Below are 7,335 nucleotides of genomic sequence, written 5' to 3' on the forward strand. Positions count from 1 at the left end.
TCTTTTGTGGAACAAAAATATGCCGGTTAGAATCTAATTTTTTGACATGTTTATTGGTCAAAAACTATTTTGAGACTCCTTTAATATAACCTCGACATTTCTCGATAGCGAAGATCACTGCGAGACATTCTCGCTCTGTAACTGAATAATTTTTTTCAGTTCGGGAAAGAGACCTACTAGCATAAGCTATAACTTTTTCTTCACCATCAATAGTTTGAGTCAAGACACCACCAAGACCAGTGTCAGATGCATCACATTTCACAACAAAGGGAAGTTCGAAATTGGGTTGGGCTAAGATAGGGGCAGAAATTAGGAGTTCTTTAATTTTCAAAAAAGCATTTTCAGCTTCACTGGTCCAAACTACTGGTTGTTTTTTCTTTCGATGACCTTTAAGGAGGTCATTAATAGGGGAGGCTAAAGTGGAAAAATCTTTAATGAAACGACGGTACCAGGAACACATACCTATAAATCTTTTAATTTCAGTAGAATTAGATGGCCTAGGATAATTAACCATAGCTAAGATTTTTTCAGGATCTACTTTAAGGGAATTGTTACCAACTACATAACCAAGATACTTCAATTCAGATTTAAAAAAATCACACTTTTCGATGTTAATGGTCAAGTTTGCTTCTTTAAGTTTATCTCTTATTGTTTTCAACAATTGGATATGTTCTTCAAAAGATGGGGTACATTCTATGATGTCATCTAAATAACAGAATATATAGGGTTCAAATTCAGGTCCAAAGATAGCATTTTTTTTTCCAAAGATAGCATTAACTAGTCTTTGTTGAATCTGTGCACTATTACACAAACCAAAGGGAACAGAAGTGAATTGAAAAGAACCTCTACCAGAAACATTAAAGGCTGTCTTTTTCCTAGAGTCAGGATGCAGCGGGATTTGCCAAAAAGCTTTTCTTAAGTCAATGGAACTAATGCATTTAGCTCCTCTAAGTAGCGAAAGAATTCTTTCTATTTGGGGCAAAGGATATGTATCATGAACAGTGACTTCATTCAATGAACGACCATCAAAACAAAACCTATATTCACCTGACTGTTTCTTTACTAATAATACAGGACTTGACCATGGGGATTGGGCTGGTTCGATTACTCCTAATCGTAACATATCGTCTAACTCTTCATGTAGTATTTTATTTATGTACGGGGATAAAGGATATTGTCTTTTCTTAAATGGCTTTGCATCACCAGTGTCAATAACCATTTCAATTTTATTGGTTCTTCCAATATATTTAGAACTAGAAATTTCCTCAAAAGAAGCGACTGTTGAATTTACTAAATTCTTTTCGGTGGGAGAAAATGAGTCTACAGAATACAAAGTTTCTGTTTTCCCTTCCTTTTGGGAAGAATGCCATGTTCTATCTCTAAAATTCAACAACACCGAAAATGTATGCATAAAGTTATTTCCTAAAATAAAACTATGTGGAACGGAGGGTACTACAAGAAATTTTACCATTTGGGAAACACCATCCGCCTCAACTGGAAGATCAATATTACCAACTACAGATTTATGAGAACCATCTGCTAAGCAGACGTGTTTACAGGGAGTAGAATTATAATTAATTCCTTGGGAATTCAAAAATTTAATTCCAGTGGCACCTACTACGGATGTAGTGCAACCACTGTCTAAAAGAGCGATAATAATTTTAGAAAAGACAGAAATACTAATATGAGGACGTTTATCACGATCTTTTTCAAAAAAAGGGTTAAGTATGCTTCGGAAAGGTTTGTCGGGCTTAACTCTAACTGGAGTGCAACTGCCGACTGGCTGCACACTACCTAGTTTTTTTGACACTTACTCTTTCTGATGGATAAGAAGAAGATTGATGTCTTTCATCAGTATCTACTGGAGGATTGGGTCTCTCATTTCTCTGTCTGGAATTGGTATTGGATTTCTTAAAAGGACGATCTTGCTTTTCTGGTTTGTCTCTTTTGGGATTTTCAGGCTTGTCTTGTTTATCAAGTACCTGAAGATTCTCTTGGGGTTTCTCTGTATCTTCTAATGAGATACCAGCAAGACCTTTTGTAGTTTGAAGCAGAGGCCAAACATTTTGCTCCAAACGTTTTACAGTAGAGACTAAAATTTCTACATTGGGAAAATCTTGAAGGGCTATGAGTGGAATATAATCCACTAAAATAATTTTTCTTAAGATTTTTACTCGTTGGGCTTCAGATGGGTACTCTTCCAAACGTCTAAAGAGATTCTCCATGATTGAGGAATAAATAGTGATCGACTCAGCCTTTTTTTGTTTTCGACTTTTAATATCGTCGAAGAGATTATCATTATAATCTGGGGGTAGGAAAGAAGTTTTGAGTAAGGTTACCAACTCATTCCAACTGTAAACTGTATTTCTAACACTTCTATACCAAATAGCAGCGTTTCCGTCAAATAAGTCAAAATCTGATCAAACAGGACATCATGAGAAATATTTCTGGACCTAGCAGAATCTCTTATTTTTTCTAAAAATGTGGGAAGGGCTTTACTCTCACCATTAAATTTGATATTTAAATCAGAAACTCTAACAGGAGTTGAAACTTGTATAATAGGGGCCGAAACTGAACTAATAGGGGCAACAGGGACTGAAGTTGTATCACTAGTCGATGGGATGGACATATTATCGGATGTCTCTTCCTTTTCCAAGACATCTCCTGTCAACATCAATAAATCCATTTTATAGTTTTCAATAACTTCTTTTACATTTTCACCTACATTGTAAGGGAAATTTTCTAATCTGAAATTCAGATGAGTGGACCTTGTTTTGAAACGAGCAAAGTCAGCTTTTGTTGACTGTGCATCCATCGTTTTTGCAATATTTTGCAAATCTTTGAGTATTGCCTGAATTACAGGTAACTCTTTATCAGGATCGACTACATTCTTAGTAAAATCGATGGCAGATGAGGTAGTCTCTTTACTTAACTGACCTCTCAATAACTTACGTTTTTCCTCAACGTTTTTATTTTGTACCTTAAAACCTCTTAGGAACAGTTCATAAGATAACTCTTCTGTTTTCAGATCATTTACCTGGGTAGACTTCATTTTTAAATCTGGGGTGAAAGTAACACGCAAGGGAAAGACAGAAGGGAATAGTAGAAAATATGATTTTCAACACAAGACCCCTTTCTATTTAAAAATTGTTTTCATCCTACTCGAACTCTTCTTCCTCCCTATTTCTAATTGTTACATAGTAAAGTGACGTCTGCGTATCGAATATTATTTACAACCTCTCCATTGATTACGATTCCTTCATTTGCTTGCAAAAGGGCTTCCTGACAGATGCTTTCACTATATATATTAAATAGCAGTGGTGACAAAATGCATCCCTGTCTTACTCCTCTACGTATTTCTATTGCTTTTGATATCTCGTTTTCTACTTTGATGTTAGCTTTCTGATTCCAATATAAGTTGAGAATTATTCGCGCAGATCTTTATTATCTATGTCTTTTCTTTCAAGAATGTCTCTTAGCCTATCGTGGCGTACTCTGTCAGCTAAGTACTTTCAACACATAACGTGCCATCATCAGAGCTTCCTAAAATGACATTTAAGATAAGAGATATTTTATAAACAAAAGATTGAAAAAACTTACGTCCTCTTATAAATCCTTCATAGAAGAGCAATTGTTAAAAATCACCTAATAAATCATGGATACTGGGCAAAAGCCACAGATATCGGGTAAAAAACCCTTAAAACTAAAAGTTTATCACATATAAATTCTCTTTTAGTTTTAAAATTACAACATGGCTGCGTCAAACCATTGTGAGTTCACGTGAACAGCTGAACACTGTCATTCATTAAAATGATCAAGAAAGAACCACTCTTATGCGCCTTATGCGCACTCTTAAGAATCTTATGGACCCTCTATATTGGTATGTAAATAATAATTAAAAATTAATTAAATTGAAAATGGCTAAAAAGTCATGTGTTGGTTAAGTGAATTCTAAGTGAAGATACTAAATTTTAAAGTTAAATTTTCAAAATTACAATTATTAATATTGAAGTGAGTTATCAAAATTCTTTTAAAAACAAACCGTTATGGTTTGACCAAGTGTGAAAGAAGTTAGATGAAAACAAACCAAGGAGAAATCTCATTTGTCAGGTTCGGAGTTCAAAAGATGTTATTTTATAAAATTAACAATTTTACCAATAGATTAAGTCAAATCTCAAATATTTTACTTATATGTAATCAATGAAAGAAAACTCAAAAATACCGAAAAAGTAATGTTCAAAAAACCTACAGCAATTGTTGGGTATACTGTATACTAAACCAAAATTATTAAAGAAATTTCTTAAAGATAGGATCAAAATTTACAATTTAACTGAATCAGTGTTAACACAGTTTTGAGGATTTCTTTTCATTTCTCTACTTATTTCTAGATCTTCTAGTAGATTCGTTTTAGTATAATTATTATTAGGTATGCTATGTAGGATCCTACTATACCTTTGGGGACTAAAGCTGTGTTTCGGTGCATGCAAATGATGACGAAATCTAGATTTATCGATCTTTGAAAGATGTCCTTTAATACGTGTATCCAACGGTAGCATCGTTGTACCCACGTAGGTCAGAGGGCAGTCAACACATGACAATTTATATATGCCACTTTTAGAAGTTTTTTTAATTTTGTCTTTAGTATAAGAAAAAATAGACCTGATGTTTTCTTTACATTTAAATGAGAGTTTGAAGTTAGGAAGGTTATTTAAGGTTTTGGCTATATTGTCTGAAGGATAACCTATGTATGATATAGATCTATATATAACTGCTGAATTGGAATTGTCAGGAGCAGCATTATAAGCTAGAGATCTGTTCCTTTTATTCCTTAATTTGTTGAGTAGGTATGTTGTCAACCAAATTAGGAGAGTAACAATATAGTAATGCATATAGTAATGGTTACTCCCCTACTTTGGCTGACAACATACTCAACAAATTAAGGAATAAAAGGAACAGATCTCTAGCTTATAATGCTGCTCCTGAGAATTCCAATTCAGTAGTTATGTATAGATCTGTATCATACATAGGTTATCCTTCAGACAATATAGCCAAAATCTTAAATAACATTCCTTAAATAAATAACTTAAAACTCTCATTTAAATGTAAAGAAAACATCAGGTCCATTTTTTCTCATACTAAAGACATAATTTAAAAAAAAACTTCTAAAAGTGGCATATATAAATTGTCATGTGGTGACTGCCCTGTGACCAACGTGGGTAGAACGATGCGACCGTTGGATACACGTATTAAAGAACATCTTTCAAAGATCGATAAATCTAGCTTTGGTCATCATTTGCATGCATCAAAACACAGCTTTATTCCCCAAAGAGATAGTAGGATCCTACATAGCATACCTAATAATAACTATACTAAAATGAATCTACTAGTAGATCTAGAAATAAGTAGAGAAATGAAAAGAAATCCTTAAAACTGTGTTAACACTCAGATTCAATTAAATTGTAAATTTGATCCTATCTTTAAGAAATTTCTTTAATAATTTTGGTTTAGTATACAGTACACCCAACAATTGCTGTAGGTTTTTTGAACGTTACTTTTTCGGTATTCTTGAGTTTTCTTTCATTGATTACATATAAGTAAAATATTTGAGAGTTGACTTAATCTATTGGTAAAATTGTTAATTTTATAAAATAACAGCTTTCGAACTCTGAACCTGACAAATGAGACTTCTCCTTGATTTTTTTTCATCTAACTTCTTCCACACTTGGTCAAACCATAACGGTTTATTTTTAAAAGAATTTTGATAACTTACATACACGTTAACATTTCACTTCAATATTAATAATTCTAATTTTGAAAATTTAACTTTAAAATTTAGTATCTTCACTTAGAATTCATTTAACAAACACATGGCTTTTTAGCCATTTTCAATTTAATTAATTTTTAATTATTATTTACATACCAATATAGAAGGCGCATAAGATAGTGGTTCCTTCTTTATCATTTTAATGAATGACAGCGCTCATCTGTTCACGTGAACTCACAATGGTTTGACGCAGCCATGTTGTAATTTTAAAACTAAGAGCGAATTTAGATGTGATAAATTATTTAATTTTAAGGGTTTTATACCCGATATCTGTGTCTTTTGCCCAGTTTCCATGATTTATCATGTGATTTTTAACAATTGTTCTTCTATGAAGGATTTATAAGAGGACGTAAGTTTTTTCAATCTTTTATTTATAAAAGATCTCCTTATCTTAAATGTCCTTTTAGGAAGCTCTGATGATGGCACGTTATGTGTTGAAAGTACTTAGCTGATTATTAAAATTTTTTTACACACTTTCAATTTCTTTGAGAACATACAGCTGTTTTCCGGTTTAACTTTAACAATTAGCCATGTTTTTATCAATACAGGGTGTTTTTAAATAAGTATGGAAAACTTCAAGGGGTAATTCTACATGAAAAAATAATGACAGTTTGCTTCATAAACCTATGTACGCAAATGCTTCATTTCTGAGATAGAGGGTGTTGAAATATTTTTACAATCTGATGATTTATTTATTGCTTAAAAACCAGTTGAGATATGCAAATGAAATTTGGTGGATTTTAAGACGTAGTTATTGTACATTTTTTGACATACAAGTAAGAATTTAATATTCACCATTGGCGCGCATACGGGTAATATAAGCCCTCATATTACCCGTATGCGCGCCAATGATGTATATTAAATTCTCAATTATATGTCAAAAATGTGCAATAACTACGTTTTAAAACCCACCAAATTTCATCTTCATACCTCAAACGGTTTTAAAATAATAAATAAATCGTCAGTTTGTAAGAAAACTTTTAACATCCTCTATCTCGGAAACGAAGCCTTTGCGGACATACCGTTTATAAAGCAAACTACCATTATTTTTTCATGCTGAATTGCTCCTTAAAGTTTGCCAATTATTATTTAAAAACACGCTGTATTGATGAAAATCATGGCTAGTTGTTAAAGTACCTAACTTTTTAATTATCCAACATAAGCGAATGAATAAAAAAACAAAATGTTGAGAAAACATAAGGCTATAGTGGGATTTTAATTTCAGTATTTTATAAATGCTAGAATTATCCACAAGGAAAAATTTCCTTCCGGCGCGTTCCGGCACCATGACACCACTGGTTGCCTGGTCTCTGGAGTTCCCAGTCTCTCAATAATTATAATTAAGTCTCAATTCTGATATCAAATTTAATTTTATTGCACAACCTCATTTATCTATCCACCTTTCTTGTATTCTGTTTTACCTTCTAATTTAATTAAATAAACACAATTTTAATTTTCTCCCATATACTCAACAATTTTACTCAACACTTATCTTCATCCGACCTCATTTT

The sequence above is a fragment of the Diabrotica virgifera genome, chromosome 5 (assembly GCF_917563875.1).
Source record: "Diabrotica virgifera virgifera chromosome 5, PGI_DIABVI_V3a".
Lineage (NCBI taxonomy): Eukaryota > Metazoa > Arthropoda > Insecta > Coleoptera > Chrysomelidae > Diabrotica > Diabrotica virgifera.